General features: G+C 39.1%; 1 long non-coding RNA gene across 1 annotated transcript; it reads right to left on the bottom strand.

Annotated features, from left to right (window-relative positions):
• Positions 1-3,615: 3,615 nt before the first annotated feature.
• LOC127532364 (uncharacterized) lies at positions 3,616-4,450 on the bottom strand. Its single transcript, XR_007939746.1, has 2 exons — positions 4,330-4,450; positions 3,616-4,199 (listed from the first exon to the last, which is right to left on the bottom strand). It is a non-coding gene; the product is annotated as an uncharacterized LOC127532364 (long non-coding RNA).
• Positions 4,451-16,592: the final 12,142 nt, after the last annotated feature.

The raw sequence follows: 16,592 nt of genomic DNA, 5'->3' as shown, positions 1-16,592 counted from the left end.
GCGCATGCGCGGATTCAAATGGGAGACACTTTTTAATTACTTTTACTCAATATTTTCACGCTTTTGTCACACTTAAAAACTATCAGAAAATCTAGATCAGGTTTTACTTCTTTCATAGAGTGCATTTTTTACACAAATAAAATGTGTTAATATTTATCCTTTTACTTTGGATTTTCTTGTTCTCCTCCAGTTATATTATGGTGTAAGTATTATTACAGTCAATTTTATAGAATTTACTATATCCAAAAGTCAGTTTTTTCAGTGTACCTGTATACCTGCTCTGTGAGTTCTCACCTTTTGGGTTCTAGCTAAAAACATCCTCTAAACGTTAACCTAGCAACTAACCAAAGGAGAGCTGAGGAAACCAGAGGAAAGCTGCCATTAACAGACATGACTGGTAGTTGATTTGATCATCCAAAAATGGCTACTCACTTAAATTATCAGAGGAAGCGGGATAGATGTTTGGATGGAGGGAGTGAGAAGGTAGGCGAATTTTCCTCGAATACCAGCTTGAATGTTCTTCAGATCCCATCTGGGTCAGATGGGCTGTTGAAACCGGACCCGTTAGATGGAGAGCTGGTCCAATGATTCTCTGACAATTAAATTAATTTCGGAAGTTACTGGCCCTAGGATCATCACAGGTTTGAAATTAAAAAAAAAAAAAAAAAGCACCAAAATCACACATTTATTTCAAGCAAGAAATGTAAAAAAAACTGGAATCTGTTATGGGGGAGCTGGAGAACTTAAGTGCAGACACAGAAAACTGGCAGACAAGTGAATAAATTAAAGAGTTTTATTAAACCAGATAACTAAACCAATACGTGAAAGAACTGAACTACAAGAGGCAGAACAAAACCAAACTGTACAAAACCAACACTAAGAATACAAAAAACGGAAGTCTACAAAACTAAACTGCATAACAAAACTAAGCTCAGGAGGGGTATTCACAAGATGGGGGGGGACGAACACAGAGAGGGAAACGGGCTGAGAGAATCCAGGAGCAGATGGAGATGAGACAGGACAATCAAGCTGGAGACAGAAGTAGAGCCTGTGAGAAACCGGGAGGAGAACTGAGTCCATGTGGGAAAATCCAGGAGGAAGGAAAACGGAGTCCAAAAAGTGGGGAAGCAGAGTCCATGTGAAAACCGAGTTTGTGGGTTGATGATCCAACGGGGACTGAATGAAAGCACAGAGCTTAAATAGGTGAGGTTGAGAACAGGTGAATAAAATGAACTAATTACTACAGCTGATGTGCAGGCAGGTCAGTGAGACAAGGGAGGCAGACAGACAGATGCAGAGACCAACAAACACAAACAGAAGGAGCCACAGGGACAAGACAAGGAGAGAAAGATGACAGGATGAGTGAGAGAAATACAAAAGAGACAGATGACAAAGACAGGAAGAAGGGAGAAAGAAGAAAAGAGGAAGAAGGAGAAAGAAGGCCAGGGGCAGGATCATAACAGAACCCTCTTATTTACAACAATCACTGAGCTACTAATCCGAGACCTGCTCTTTTATTTGAAAATTAAATATATAAATATCATTTGATTAGACTTTGTTCTACATTTAACAATTAGCTGAAAATAAATTCTGTTTTCTCAAACAAGATTCAGTAAAAAACTAAAAATTTGGAACTCAGTGCTCCAGAGTTATTTTACACAGCACTGAAGACATTTCTAAGTTCTCTCTCCTTCTTCATGGTTCTTCTGTTTCCATAGATTTTTCAAATGCATTCAACTCCATCCAATCCACCATACTCAAAGACAAGCTCATGGAGATGGGAGTGGATCCTTTCTGTGTTTCTTGGATCATACATTTCTTGACTGGAAGGCCACAGTTTGTCAGGCTGGGAAGCAGTCCTGGCTCCATTCCTGTTCACTCTGTATACATCTGACTTCAAATACAGCACTGAGTCCTGCCACATTCAGAAATATTCTGATGACACTGCTACCGTGGCATGCATCAGAAATGGACATGAAGCTGAATACAGAGATCTGATAAGTGCCTTCAGTGACTGGAGTCACAAAAACTGCCTGCTACTCAACGCCTCAAAGACAAAGGAAATGATCATAGATTTCTGCAGATCCTAACCCCCTCTTCTTCCAGTGAACACTTGTGGCGTGGACATCGAGATGGTGACATCATATAAATATTTAGGTGTCCACCTTGATAGTAAGTTGGACTGGTCTACAAACGTAGACTTCATCTACAAAAAAGGCCAGAGCAAACCATCCACTTCACATCTGCCTCAGTGAACAACAAAACATCAGTGAACGGCTCCTATCCCTGCGCTGCAGGACAGGAAGATTCAGCAAATCTTTCTACCATCTGCAATTAGATTACTTAATTCACAAGTACGCAGATGAGACCCCAGACAATTGAATTTCCCTTCGGGGATGAATAAAGTTGTATTGTATTGTACAATACAATTGGAGTGAAAAATGAACCACAATGAGGAAAAGTACAACACACGTTAAAAAAAAAAGCAGTTTAGAGTTTCATAAATTAAACAACATAAACCGAATTAACCTTATTTTTTTTTCTATTGTCTGAGACAAGTTTGCACGTTTTCTTTGTCCTCTCTGTGTATTCTAGTAACCTGCATCTCTATGGGATCCATCAGTTTCTCAATGTTCAGCAGTTGTCTCTCTGTGTCTTTCTTTATCTGGTCCAGGTTCCACTGATCCCGTAACAAGTTTTCTTTTTCTCTTAATAATTCTTCAGGTTTGTCAAAATTGGCCTCTCTCTCGGTTATTTCTTTCTCCACCAACTGCAGCTTCTGTTTGTTTTCTTTTTTCTTCTTCTCGATGTCGTCCAGGACGTCTCTGAGTTTTTTCCTCCAGTTCTCCAGTTCGGTCTTCACCTCCATCAGTGTCATGACCAGATCATGCACTTTCTTCTCAGAATCCTTTGGAACCTCAGAGTTTTTGTTCTCCAGTTCAGCCTTTTCCATCAGCGTCTTGGTCAGTTCTTGTTCTTTCTTCTCAAAATCATTGAGAAGCTCAGAGTTTTTCTTCTCCAGTTCAGCCTTCTCCATCAGTGTCTCGGTCAGTTCTTGTTCTTTCTTCTCAAAATCATTGAGAAGCTCAGAATTTTTCTTCTCCAGTTCGGCCTTTTCCATCAGCGTCTTGGTCAGGTCTTGTTCTTTTTTGTCAGAATCCTTTCGAAGCTCAAAGTTTTTCTTCTCCAGTTCAGCCTTCTCCATCAGCATCAAGGTCAGGTCTTCTTCTTTCTTCTCAAAATCCTTGAGAAGTTCAGAGTTTTTCTTCTCCAGTTCTGTTTTGTCACCTTTTGTGGAGACACAATGTGAAAAATCAACAGTGCTTTCAGAAACCCTCATAATCTTTAAACAATATTCACCAGTTATTTTTATCAAGTTCACTCCTCTCATAACATTTGACCAACTGTGTCTTAAATATTGTTTTCACTCAGTCTTGTTTTTTTTTAAATCTCACTGTTTGGTTTAAACACCAAAACTTTGTGGTTATTTTGAGGAAAACGTCACACTTTGGTTCCGATATTCACAGAGATAACTACGTTAGAAGCTTGATTAAGTTTAAGAGCCAAAATAACTTAAAATAGCACATTTTGGATTAAAAACAGCAACTACTCATGACATATTTAAGGGTTTATTGTTATTTTTATAAAACATTCCTGCTGTAAGATATATTAACAGAGGAGGGAAAAGACATTACGCTCTTCTATTAGATGTTCCCACCTTGTTATTGAGATTTCAGATGACATCTGAAGATGTTTCTGTACTGTGATATATTAACACTGGAACATTCTAGCTGTAATGTTCTGGGGATGTTGTTAAGTGAACGCATTATAGAACCTATAAAACGTTCTCACAATGTTCCATGATGTTACATAATAATAAAGGAAGAATGTTCTCTCTGCATGATTTAATTTGAGAACATTAGGATCTAATGAAGTTGTCCCTAAATGCTTTTGGAACACCTTTAGTTATCCTACCTTGAGGAACTGAAAGAAAACTTCCCACTGAAAATATTAGTAGAACTTTGCAGAACTTTGGTGTAACATATTTTGAAAGTATCACTGAACACCACAGAGTTGTGACTTACGCTTCCATTTAATTGTGACATAAAGAGCTGGTAATAAACTGACAGCCAGTTTTATGAGGCCTTCCGTTAAGAACATGAGAACAAACAGCGTGGATACAGCTGCAATCACATTAACTGAAATGACAAGAACATGACATTTATTATTACAAAAAGAGTCAGAGCAAAGTTACAGTCATGAGCACAAAGGAACACGAGAGTTTTGAACTGAAACATACTGATTTTATATCTGATAACTGTGACTTACGCATCATTTTCCACTTGTATTTGGCAGTTCCTACAACACCAATAGCCACTCCAGCAATGCCAGAAGCCACAGCAATGACAATACAAGCAGTTAAAGAGTAACCAGATTTGTCCATTGTAGCTGAAAAATAACAACACAAATGGAAAATAGTGGATAAGATTTTTTGTGGCATCGTCATAAACTCAATAAAGTGCAGAGGATCACCTGAGAGGAATCACAATTTTGTTAAGAATTGAATATATCAATGAAAAACACATTTAATTATCTTCATGAGCTCATCATCTGAACCCCAAAACACACCAACAGGCTTGAAAGACGTGTTGTCTTTAAGGGAAAAAATGCTCACTTCACTTCATGGATAAGCTTGAAACTATAAAACCTGAAAGAAACGTCACATTTTCAATTGTTGTCACGACCTCCACCTCAGCTGCCAGGTGGTGACAGATTCTGCTTCCCTTCCCCCATCTCTCCCTCCCTCTCCTGGGTGAGTGTGGCAGCTGGACAGTTGCTGCTAATCGGAATCAGTGGAGTTGGTGGGTGAGCAGGTGGGAAGGATCACCACATTACCTCCTCTTCCCTTAAAGGCCAGAAGTTGCAACTACTCATCGACAGATCATGAACTTCTCCTGTTAGTGTTGGCCCTGGTTCTGTCTGGTTCCCTTTGTTAGTGCTCGTACTCATTCATATGTCTCTGTTTCAGTTTGGACTCCTGCCCACTCGCCCTTCCCTGCCTGGATCTCCCCACTTCACCACGGTCTCCATCAACCACCATGGCACCAGACAAGACGCCAATCTCTGGTCATCCTCACACCCACCTCTGCACCAACCTCTGTCTGACCCTCACCATGTGCCCCCTCACCCGCTGTGTCCTCCTGTCACCAGTTCTCAACTTCAGACAGTTCAGTTCCCTGCTCGTTCAGTGAACCAGTTCACTTTTGTGTATTCCTGTTTCGAGAGAGCCTAGTTAGATTCTGTAATTCTAGCATCCTGGTAGTTTTGCTCTGCGGCGAAGACTCGTTAGTCTTGTTAATCTTGTACATGTTCTTTAGTTGGCTTTCCTGCCTTGGTAGTACCAAGTTCTGGGCCAGTTTTTGCTAATTCACTGTTCTTGTGTATCGAGTCTGGTTAGAATTTCCCCCGGTCCTTTAGGGGGTCCTGTTCAGTGCTTACGCTTAGTACACTCAACAAAAATATAAACGCAACACTTTTGTTTTTGCTCCCATTTTTTATGAGATGAACTCAAAGATCTAAAACTTTCTCCACACACACAATATCACCATTTCTCTCAAATATTGTTCACAAATCTGTCTAAATCTGTGATAGTGAGCACTTCTCCTTTGCTGAGATAATCCATCCCACCTCACAGGTGTGCCATATCAAGATGCTGATTAGACACCATGATTAGTGCACAGGTGTGCCTTAGACTGCCCACAATAAAAGGACACTCTGAAAGGTGCAGTTTTATCACAGCACAATGCCACAGATGTAGCAAGATTTGAGGGAGCGTGCAATCGGCATGCTGACAGCAGGAATGTCAACCAGAGTTGTTGCTGGTGTAGTGAATGTTCATTTCTCTACCTTTGTGTGTGTAAAAGTATTTGAGGCCTAAAATAATAAATAAATAAATAAATAATAATCATAATAATAATAATAATTCAGATCTACCCTCGGTTGGTCACATGATCTATATTAGACCTCCCTCACTGCTATGAGGTGTCCAGATGTTCCCTGTAGCTCAGCACTAGCGCCACTTCTCTAAAAACCGGAGACCCAAGGGAGGATTTCATCAGTCCTGATGGTGAGGAAGGGGATCAATTTGTGTACTGTGTATTCTAGATGACTGATGAAGTGAAGTGAGCATCCTGTGTGTGTGTGTGTGTGTGTGTGTGTGTGTGTGTGTGTGTGTGTGTGTGTGGCGTCAGAATCGATTCAAAACAATCAAAACAACTCGCAGCAACGTGTGTGTACATGCATGATTATTATGTTACGCGTGCGTGCGTGCGTGCATTGTAACGTGCAGATTGTATTTCACGCGTAACAAGAAGTTGTGTACCTATGAAGCAGTGCGTGCACGCCTGTCTGTCACTGTTTGACAAATACTGTTACGCGTTCACACACGCGCGTGGTCGCAATTTCTGTTGTACACAATAGAAAGTTGATCTGCACCGTGCGCAGCACTCCGCGTAACATGAGCTCGTATTGCAGTTGGCCTTTTCATTTTAGTCAGCCAGGGGAGGAAGCAGTGAGCCATACTTTGCCTGGCGGAAAAGAAGAAGAAGACGAAGAAGAGTCTCGCTGACAAGTAGAGCTTCCGACAGCTTCCGAGGCCGGCGCCCGAAGACAGTGTGACAGCAGTGGTGGGACTGGTGTTGGCCCAAGGTGACTGTGAACACAGGCTGTGTTGATACTCTGCCTCATTGTGTGAGTAATATTATTAATAATATCATTTGTCGTTTTTGTTGTTGACCCTGGCTGAGAATTAAATTCGTTGCCGTGGGTTGTCTAGCGCGACTAGGCTAGTTGTTTCTGGTTGTTTCTGTCAGAATCGTCGCGCCTCTGTCGTCACTTAGTTACGCCCGCCTTCTGACTCTACACTTCATGGTGATTCGTCGGCCAGTTTTAGGAGAATCCAACCTCGAGCCTTATGGAGAGTAACTAGACCCACCCTGGCAGAGAATTAAATTCGTTGCCGTGGGTTGTCTAGTGCGGCTAGGCTACCATAAGAGTGTTGTGAAAGTTATTTAAATTTTTATTAGCCTCACTGACAAACTGACACTGTCCTCGAGTCTCATCTAAGCAAAGCTAAAGCTATTGTTATGAATAACTGCGATCGATATTTTCACATCCTGATTATTTTTCATTATAGCTAACATTCCCAGGAAATAAAATGGGTAAAGGCTTGTTTAAAACTGAAAATAAGTTGGGTACAAAGACAAATGCTTACCTGACATTAAAAAACGTTGCAGCCTGACAGACTCAGTGGTCAAAAGGTGTTATGCCGAGAAGTACCTGCCTGCTAAGACCTGCATGACCGTCACGGGAACGTGCACAACTAAAAAATAAATAAATGAATTATGGAATAATAATAAACGTCAGAAGAACTGCAGCCTAGTGGCTCAGGACTGTGAAGCCTGAGAACCTAATTCAAATAATAATAATAATAATCATAATAATAATAATAATAAAAACAGGGTAAGTTTATCCCTGTGTTTTGGAACAATAGCGCCATCAGCTGGATGAAAATGGAACACCGAACAACTACACGATGGGCTCATGTTACGCGGAGTGCTGCACACGGTGCAGATCAACTTTCTATTGTGTACAATCACAAATTGCAACCGTGCACGTGTGTGAGCGCATAACAGTATTTGTCAAACAGTGACAGACAGGCGTGCATGCGCTGCTTCATAGGTACACAGCTTCTTGTTATGTGTGACAGAGTTTGTGCACGTCATTTGTGCGTACGTGTGAGCGCGTGACCGAAATGTTCTAATATCTTCATGTGAGCATTAATGCGTGCGTTTGTAAAAAAATGCATGAATGTTACGCATGGCTGCTCCGCGTCGTGTGAATGCCGGCGTGCAGCAATGATCACACGTGAACATGCGCGTAAACGGGAGGCCATTATAAGTCAATGGGGAAACTGCATTACGCGTCAGGCGTGGTTTGCTGCACAGGCGTCAAAGCACGCATGTGTGACACATTCAGTTGATAGCTGCGCACGCTTTTTGAAACGATTCTGACGCCATAGTTTGTGTGTGTGTGTGTGTGTGTGTGTGTGTGTGTGTGTGTGTGTGTGTGTGTGTGTGTGTGTGTGTGTGTGTGTGTGTGTGTGAGACTCTACACGCACCTCTTTCAGTTATACCCGCTAGTTAACAACACATCGTGCCGAGAGGATAAAGTATGCCAGGCTTCTTTTTGTTTCTGTTGTCATGGGTAAAGTACATCAGAGAGATGTTTTATTTTACTGTCAGTGAGCTGCAGTGTGTTTCCTGTGTTTCTAGAGGCAATGAGGCATAGGTTATTTATTTCACTAAAACTATGTACAGGCATTTTCACATAATTTTGGGCTATTGCAGAATAAATACAATAATATTTAGAAGAATTTGAATTGTGATTTTGTCAACCTCTCATTTAAACCTTATGTGAAACATATTCTCTGGAATTTATCTAAGTCCTGCTATTTTTATTTGCTTCTGTAATCCAGTTTTAAATTTGTAGTCAAACAACTGATTTGCTTTCTTGTTGTTTTCTCTCCTACCTCCATAGGAGACATCTTATCCTCATTTGTCTTCTCCACTGCAGGACTTATTTTCTCATTGTCGTCTTCCTTTTTGGTGTGAACCTGACAGAGTTACATAGAAAAGAGATTTTGAAAAAGTTTCACATCTAAACTAAAGTTTATTTGTCAGCAGATGTTAAATCTGGATTAGTGACACAATGTTGCTCATTTCAACAGTATAAACCTTGTGTGAAACATATTCTCTGGAATTTATCTAAGTCCTGCTATTTTTATTTGCTTCTGTAATCCAGTTTTAAATTTGAAGTCAAAAACCTGATTTGCTTCCTTGTTTTCTCTCCTACCTTCATAGAAGACGGGTTGAGTTTCTCTGACATCTTATCCACATTTGTCTTCTCCACTGCAGGGTTTGTTTTCTCATCTTTTTGAAAAGGGTTTAAAATCAAACAGGAAACAGAAGCTCAGCAGAATTTTGAAGATCAAATTTTAAAAAATACATACAGTGTTTCATGATATAGGCAAGAATTAAAAAGAAAATATAGCAGCAGACAGGACTGTTGCACAGTTCTTCCTCCTAAAGGAATCATACATATATATAGCTGTAACTTACATTTCCATGTGGAAACACCCAAAATACATGCAAAAACAAGCAGAGTTATTTTAGGATCCATGGCAGTGATGTAGCTGGATCAGTCAGAATCAGCTGTAATGACAAAAACACACGAATGTTAAAGTGTTCGCTGAAAGTCCAGGTGAGACAATGAGTTGAAAGTAATATTTGTTTCAGGAGCAATTTCCCCTTTAGCAGCTATGAAAAACACTCTGGAGGTCAACTGGAACTTTTAGATCCTCTAATATTTGAGATATTTTGCTGCTTTAAAAACCTCTTAAAGAGCTAAACAACAAATATGTGCCTTTACAGACATGTCAAACTGTTCTAAGCTATTTTTAGTATTTAGCACAGGTTCAACAGAACATAAAAGACTTAAAAACTATTTAAAAGTTCACTGTACGTACCTGATTTATGTATTAAAGTCACTTCAGCTTGATAAACCTTTACTCCGTAGACGTCCTGGAAGAAGCTGTATTTTGACCTCAGTCAACTGTAACCTGATAAGGTGTGTTCACTTTTACTGCCTGTCTGCTGCAGCGTTTACTAGAATGTAAATCAGATATTTGACAACATGATACATTTAATGGAAAGAAAACACACATTAGTTTATTTTTAGCTTCTCTGTACCAGTTCTGGGTCACTTCACTCTTTGTTGCACAATCAAGCCTCTTATCTGTAGCTGGTCAACGCTCAGGTTTTACTAGTTTGTTCATTCAGTCTGAAGCTGCTGCATCTCACAAAGTCTCAGAAAAGCACCTTTTCTTTGAAGTTTCTTTTCAGGATTTATAATCTTTGTAGGTTCCAATTAAAGAAGCTGACAGCTTGATGCTCTGAACATTCTCCTACCTTCAAATCACTTTCCAGAAAGAAGCCACTTGGCCATTCGTGAAAGTTGGATGGTTTACTTAAAATCTCGAACAACAAAAATACAGTGTACAAAACTAATTCTTGTTTTTCTAAAATCCAGAAAATATTCCAAGGAAATCAAAATATAAGAAAACAGAGGTCAAAAACTGTGTGGCTCCTTTCTCTATGCTTTACAACTGACTGTCTAACCACACCCCCTATTCCCATTAATCAGGTTACTGCACTTTAACCGTTACACATTAACTTAAACACATTTAGACTGCTACAATCATTCACGAATAAAATAAAATAAAATGACAGATAATAACTGGGAAAATTACAGAAGAAAAATAATTTAAATAAATCAGAGGTCAAAAATGCAAATATCATTCGCATTAAATCTGTATTTTCACAAATGGTATTCACACTGTTTTGCCGTATTTAAATCCACTAATTACTTTCCATATATGTGGTGTTATTTTCACAGTTTTTCTTCAGCTACAGCTTTTGGACAATAAAGAATTCTGAAATTTTTTAAATGTACTTTTCGTGGCACTTTTGCTGCCTCCCCATTTTTTCACAGTATTTCTTAAACATTCCACTAACAGACCACATAGTGATGGATTTTACTTTATTTGCTGTGATTTTAAAGACAGTATAAAAGACGAGTGTCAGGGGCCCCAACCAAAATGGCCTTTAGGGACCCCTGGTTTACCATCTCTGCATGTCAGCGACTGCATGTGATAAAACAATGATTTCAATTAAGCACTGAGCACATACTGTACATATTCCAGTTTCTATGCCAGGGAGTATCCCATCCTCAGGGTTTTTATATTAATAGATGTCAGATAATGCCCCCTGCATAATTACACAGATAATTCAACTGCAGTATTTTATTTTCATGCAAAAATGGATGTTTGAATTGGAAAATACAAACATTTTTCTTTGATATAAAGGATAGGAAGAGAATCTGCTATCATACCGAATTATGGAAGATCTCAATAGCCGAGATGGTTCTAAAGAAAACAAGATACATCATGTGTGACCAAGATATCAGAGCTTAAATGGTCTAAAGTTCATGTTGCTGAATCTGCAGAGGGCAGAGTGGGACTTTATCCAGTTGTTCAGATTCAGACCAAAACAGACAAAGGAGAAGAAAACACTGATTTCAGAAAATTGATGTCTGTCATAATCATTCACTGTTTAATATAAAAACCAGTTACAACTGTGTTTCTATCAATATTGTGAATATCCTTGATCCTTTTAATCGCTACACAACCCAGCATAAGGTTTTGAAGTTACATTACCTTTAAAATAAATAAATATAGATAGATAGATAGATAGATAGATAGATTCAGAGTCAGAAGCTGTCAAAACAGACAAAAACTGTAGGATTTTCAACTTTCAGATCATCCTCGAACAATATATATGTGACCTCAGGTTCAGTCAGGAAAAATCATCAAAATAATCTCAAAATTGTGATATTTCATTAAATTCACTTTATTGTACAAGTCTTAATTAAGAATTGTTACCAAAATAAAACACCTACTCAAACCAGATTCTTTCAAAATCTAAAAATTCTTCGCTTGTTGTTGCATTTGACAAGACACGACTCAGTCACATGACACAAATTTAAAGTTTTCAGCTGAACTGCAGGCAGTGTTTACACAGAGTAGAGAACAGACAAGTCACAAACTAAATTAAAACGTGTCCCCAGTTTGCATCAGTTCTGATGATCTGAGGTTTTCCTTCCTCATCATTCCATTTACTTTCTATATAGCTCCAGTTCTACAGAGCATGATGTTGCCACCTCCATGCTTGATGGTAGGTTTGGTTTAAAGGTCTCACCTTCTCTCCTCCAAACACGTTCCTGCTCATTGTGACCAAATACCTTCATTTTTTTTGTCCTAAAAACATTCCTCCAGAAGGCCAACAGATCAGCTGTTTGATTTTTGTTATGCTTTCTGTGTGATGTGGAATTTATTAGTATAAAATGTGACTGTGTGCACTTAAACAGCTACAACCAACAGGTTACTTTAGTGTTAATAAAACAGATGAGCTCACCTAGACAAAGCTGTTCAAAATTATGTTTTATTTCTTAGAAACAAGTATAATATAAGAACACATTTAAAAGCTAATGCAAATTTTAATGTTAAATTAAGGCCAGAAAATGCTGACAAATAAAGACAAAACAGAGACGAAAATATTCACAAAGTTTACCTCTGCACACAGTCTGAGCAGGAAAGAAAGTAGATTAAAAATCCTTGTGGCAACAGTTAAGTCTTTATCTTGTGGTAATATTTAACTAGTAGGTCAGTAATAAAAAACAAAGCAACCAGTCACATCAAGGTTCATCTAGGTATGAAATCATAAAGGATCCAATACAGAACAAAGGTCTTCAGGACAAACTAGCAGCAGCTTTGTTCAACGGTAAGCTGACTTCAAACCATATTTTTAAATGACAATGTGATGGTAAAGAAATAATTCTACTTTTGGAAGAATTTGTTGTATTATTACATGTTTTTATTGTTTTGCTGCTGCTTGAAATGTTTTAAAACTCAGTTTTGACCGAACAAACACAAAGCTTGGATCATGTCGGCTGTTGTGTGGAAACACAAAAAAATTGATGCACATAAAGAATCACATTATTTCCTGTTTTCCAGCTGAGTAATGGGATTAACATTAAACATTTACAAAGTAAGCATAGATATTAAGGTTAAGACTCTCAAATTATATTTATTAGATGAATATCTCTGAGAAATTTGAAGAATGAGGTTAAGAGGTCAGATAACTGTCTTGTAAACTGAATATATCTTTACTTATCCTGAATTCATTTCATTTCATCTGAATTAGTTAAAATAAAATGAGCAAATGAAAGCAATCATGTTTTATTCTTTTGGTTCTCAGGAGGAAATGCATCTGTTTAGCTGGTTTGGATTCTGGCTACTTGTCCTCTACAACCTCCCAGTAACTGAAGGTAAACTGGAACACCAGCAATGCTTCAGAAACTCAGACATAATTACAGTTAAATCACAGAACTATCGCAAGAATATGTGTCTTTGCTGGAAAAAAAATACATATAACAGAAATAAAATCTCTGCACAAAATTGTGAAAACTATGAAAATAATTATATCATAATATCTTAAAATAAATATATTGTAAAATATATTTACTAGATGTTGCATGTAATTCAAGACAACACAGATGGTCTATAAAATAAATAAAGGATGAAATATGTCTGTATGTCTATCTGTCTTGACATATAGATAGGGATAGACAGAGAGAAATATATACACACACACGTTTGTGTAGCTGCTTTGTGGGGACCATGATGACTGTGACATGCACGAGGACCTTAACCTGAATCAGGGGTGGGCAATTAATTTTTACCAGGGGCCACATGAGAAACCCGAATTGTTTTAGAGGGCCACCAACTTTCTTCCATTGTAAAATGCTCTAAATTAAATATTTTGAATAGCTGGTACTGATAATCAGAAGAATAAAGCACTCTGTAAATATTTATATTAGGTTCTGTGAAATTGTGGTCTATAGGTCAAATAAGAAAACAAAAACTATTATTGAATCAGTGCAATTCATTTTTAACTTGTTCATCTCCACAAACAATGAAATGAATGAAAATACAGCAATACAACAAACAATAACTTGTAATGTTTTCCACCTCATGTTACCTCTTCAGTGAGAATAATCCAGTCTGTTCTGGGCATGAACGAGGGCATTGAAATCTGGCTGAATGTCTGAAGTGGCAATTAGAAGGACAGCTGAGAGGTGGTCATCAGTCATAGAGGATCTGTGTTTTGATTTGTTGAACTTCATCACTGAGAATGTCTGTTCACAATGATAGGTAGATCCAAAGAGGGCTAGGATCCTCTGAGCATGCCTCCTCAGGTGTGGAAAGTTCTCCTCTTTGAGGGGGGAGTAGAAGTCCAGCAGTGAGACTGACCTGAAGTGCTCTGCCATAGTGTGTCAGACTGCAGGTCAATGAGTTCCATCTGAACTTCACTTGGTGCATCATCCACACTGCAGCTGAAGGGAGAAGAAACCATGTGCATTTCACTCTCAAGAGTTTTGAAATCTTGAAATCGCCTTGAAAACTCTGCATGCAGTGCTTCTAACATGGTTGAGTACTTTTGGAGGTGATCGCCTGGTCTTTTGGCTTCCTTTAGTGTTGTGGGTCAGAATGTTCACTTGGCTTGAGAGAAGCTGCAATTTTCTCATGAAAGCCTTCACTGCACTGTACATCTCATGCACAAAAAGGCCCTTGCACTGCAGTTTGACATTTAGTTCGTTCAATTGTCCAGTCACATCCACAGCGAATCAGAGGTCTGCCACCCAGTCTTTATCTGAAAGTTCTGGGATGTCATGACCTTTCTTAACATAGAAATCCTGAATCTGGTCTCTCAGGTCCCAGAAACTTTTCAGTACCTTGCCAAGGCTGAGCCACCTATCAGTGCAGTGATAGCTTATGTCACCATGTTCAATCTCATTTTCCTCCAAAAATGCAACAAATTGTCTGTGATTTAATGCTTTCGCTGTAATGAAGGTGACTGTTTTAGTTACAGCATCAACAACATGTTTTATTTTTAACACTGTCTTACACAACATTTCCTGATGGATAATACAATGCAAAAATGTCAATTTCTGCACAGGGTTAATTTCTGTCGCTTTATCCTGCATTCTCTTTAAAAGTCCAACATTTTTCACGTTCATAGAAAAGTTACGTACCGTAACGCTTTTCAAAATAAAATTTCAAATTTCAAATCAAAAGTAAAAAAAGACAGATGTTTGTTTGATTTATGTTGTTTATGATTGGCCTCACGCGGGCCAGACAGGGACGTACAAGGGGCCGAATGTGGCCCGCGGGCTGCAGTTTGCCCAGGTCTGACCTGAATCCTCAAACTGAGGTGAGGAGAGTTGATCAGACACAATGTCCTTAGAAGGACTTTAACTCAGCATGATCTTCACAAATATGGATATACAAAGTTACCATACATACATAATACATACATACTTACATACATATATATATATATATATATATATATATATGAATGTATGTAAGTATGCATGTGTGTGTGTGTGCGTGCGTGCGTGCGTGCGTGCGTGTGTGTGTATTAGTGGTGGAACACAGTTATTAATTTTCCTAGATAATGTGGTCATGCAGACTGAATCCATTGTGTTCCTGTCTTTGCAGCACAGTCACAGCTGATTTCTTCACCTCCATCAGTCATTGCTCTGGCTGGTGAGGACGTCCTGCTGCCGTGTCACCTTCAACCTCCCATCAGTGCCAGTTCCATGGCTGTGGAGTGGACCAGACCTGGTTTAGACCCAGAGTACGTCCACGTTCACCAGGATGGACGGCTGGTGTATCACAACCAGAACCCCTGGTATCAGTACCGCACTGTTCTGTTTGTGGATCAGATGATCAATGGAAACATCTCCCTGAAGCTCCTCAGGGTCAAAATGTCTGATGCAGGAAAATACAGTTGCTACCTTCCCTCGTTATGGAGGGAATCTTTCGTCCAACTCACCGTGGGTAAGAAAACGTGCTGCAGTAGATGAACAAAAACTGACTAAACTAGCTTTTAATAAAATGTGTAGCTTTCTGTTTTATGTATGCATTTTATATAATAATTTATATAAAGATGAAGCACTTGGTTGTAACTGAAAAAATGCAAGTTCTTCATGAAGGAGAACTTGAGTCATTTTGTAGCTACAACTGATGTCTTTAAAAGCCATAAATGTGATTAGTAGTAGTGTTGTAATTTGTAATTGTTCTTTGTACGATGATGATCAGAATTATTGGTGATTTACTTGAGCTAGATTTTCTGAAACACTGAAGTCTTTTCTGCAGCGCCTTGAGATCCTGTCCATGAATAGCAGGAACAGTCCACTAAACATGTTTGATTTTGTGACAAGCAAACTCAGCTCTCATTTTGGGTGTATGAGGACCAAATGGCTCGTACCATCGATCCCTTTTTGCCATACTCCCACTGTAACTTCCACAGAGCTACAGCTGCAGCCATTTTTGTGGATTTTACCTTTCTGCTGTTTCAGAAAGCCTCTTTCTTCAACCTGACAGCTTCCTTCACAGCTGGTATCCACCAGCAGGGTTTTTAGGTTGCAGCCACAGCTCCTTACAGATTCTATGTCCCCTAAACTCCTACAGGATGCAGGAGAAAATCTTCCAGAGTTTAAGTTGAATCAGGAGCCTCCACCAGATGTTCCCAGTTCATCCTCACTGTATGTTTGGGCTTACAGGTCTTTTCAGACATACTAATGGAGGTCTGATGACTACAAAGCTGATCATCAAGCTAAGGTTCTCTGGTACCAGGTACACTTCTGAGACACCTTAGGCAAAAACATGGCCTTCCTTATGGGTAATCTATGACTAGCACAGAAGTCCAATAACAGAACATCACTCAGGTTCAGATCGGTCAGTCCGTTCCTCCCAATTGTTACACTCCTAGTTTTTCCACTATTGCCTCCATGAGCGTTAAAGTCCCCCAGGAGAACTATGGAGTTCCCAGCGAGAACCCCTTCCA

The sequence above is a fragment of the Acanthochromis polyacanthus genome, chromosome 23 (genome assembly GCF_021347895.1).
Source record: "Acanthochromis polyacanthus isolate Apoly-LR-REF ecotype Palm Island chromosome 23, KAUST_Apoly_ChrSc, whole genome shotgun sequence".
In the NCBI taxonomy this organism is placed as follows: Eukaryota; Metazoa; Chordata; class Actinopteri; family Pomacentridae; genus Acanthochromis; species Acanthochromis polyacanthus.
The sequence above is the reverse complement of the archived record's forward strand: the minus strand, read 5'-3'. Positions and strand labels throughout refer to the sequence as shown.